The following is a 2,018-nucleotide window of genomic DNA, read 5'->3' as shown; positions in this document are numbered from 1 at the left end:
TCCTGCTGACATCTACAACTAACCACTACTTTTGTCAGAAGAAAACACACACAGACTGACCCTACCTTAGAAGAGTCACTTATGAGTTCTTCAATGTGCGTGGTGTGTATGCACATTGAATTTATTATATGTCTATAACTAAACAATTAACACTTCCCGAAAATACTGCTACTGCATAGCAATATCCTTAGGTCACGTTCATAGTCCACCCTCTTCTTGAGCTCCTTTGGTAACATGCTACCACAGCATATCCAGGCAGAGCACAACACATAACCCACAGACTAAGATACCAGGGTAGAAAAACAAACAATGCATTAGCCGTGTATGTATTAGTTTGGAAGAACTTCATGCTACGGATAACTAACTACTCTGGAGTGTTTGCCCACTTTTAAAACATGGGTCACTACGAACGTTACCTCGCTACACTCACAGGTTGCATGAAAAGGACTACCAGAAGCTTTATGAAGACAGCAAATGCAAGATACTCTTCCAAGTGCTACTTCATGCTTGGCTTGATGAAGGAATGCAGAGAACTCCAGGCATCCATTGTGCCGATCTCAAGAATGGGGCGTTCGCTAGAAAAGCTATTACAGGTGCTTCTCTGTAGCAGGAGATATGGCTACAGATACATCTCCATAGTAGACACTCATGACAGGCTTTAAACCCATGTCCAGGATGACAGTCTTTTGTTAAAATAACCATATTCCTTAACCTTTCTACCTAAAAGGCAAGTGATTATACCTAGAGTCTTGTCCATGTAATTAAAAAAAGACAGTGCACAAAAGTCAGTGTATGAAGACCTGTTTTAACCCTGGAGATACCACATCTGAGAAAAGAACTTAGGCAAGCTAAAGTTCTTAAATGAGATTAGCTGTGCTACACCCCTCCTCCCTGGAAAAGAAGAAGAAAAAGCCTTTTAAAGAATGCTTGGTCATAGGGACTTCACTCTTCCCCATGCTTTCAGCTAATATGATAACACCCGCAGATGCTATTTTCAATGAAAGGTGAAGGACAGATCATATAATGGTGGGCTCGAACAGTTAACCTGTAAGGAAAATAAGCATCAGATTAAAATACCAGAGAAACACAGTCAATAGCTAGAGGAAAACTGCAACTAGCATTGTAAGAAACCAACAAATTCTCATCTAAAGATGGATGAAAGATAGACATAGTTGTAGGGTGGACCCAAAGCAAGTAACAATAAAAATCTCTAGTCTAGTTTACAAAGAAATTTTAATTTAAAGTCTTAATCTAAAAATGGTCACTTCTCTCATAAGCTCAAGATGCCTCTTTCTGTTTTCTGAGGAAGAGAAATGAGATACAGAGAAACAGACTGAGAGTGCTGAAGTTGCCTGGATCTGAAGAGGCTGAATGATCTACCCAAGAAGTATCCTGAGATTCTTTGCAGCCTGTAGTCTTGAAGTTCCAGAAAATAAAGCATTTGACTGACATGCAGTACTCGTCACACACAATAGTTGAGGACGGAAGGGACCTTTGGAGATCATCTAGGCCAACGCCCCTGCTCAAAAAAGCATGCTCACCAAGGGTATGTTGCTCAGGGTATTATCCAGTGAAGCTTCTAATATCTCCAAGGATGGAACTTCACAACCTGTGAAGTCTGAAGTCTGCGCAACCTGTTCCAGTATTTGAACACCTTCACCATAAAAATGTTTTTTTCCTTAAGTTTAAATGGGATTTCTTGTATTTCAGTTTGTGCTCATTGCCTCTTGTCCATTCACTAGATACCACTGAGAACAGTCTTGTTCCATCTTCTTTACAGCCTCCAATCAGATTTTTATAGACATTGATAGTATTTCACCCCTAAGCCTTCTCTTCCTTAGGGTAAGCAATCTCAGCTCCTTCAGACTCTCCTCATGACAGATGCTTCAGTCCCTTAAGCGCCTCTGTGGTCCTTTGCTGGGCTCACTCCAGTATGCTCATGTCTTGTACTGGAAAGCTCAGAACTGCACACAGTATTCTAGGTGTGGCCCCACTGGTGTTGAGTAGAGGGAAGAATC

This window comes from Fulmarus glacialis, unplaced genomic scaffold (genome assembly GCF_000690835.1).
Source record: "Fulmarus glacialis isolate BGI_N327 unplaced genomic scaffold, ASM69083v1 scaffold5989, whole genome shotgun sequence".
NCBI lineage: Eukaryota > Metazoa > Chordata > Aves > Procellariiformes > Procellariidae > Fulmarus > Fulmarus glacialis.
Note: the sequence above shows the minus strand (reverse complement) of the source record.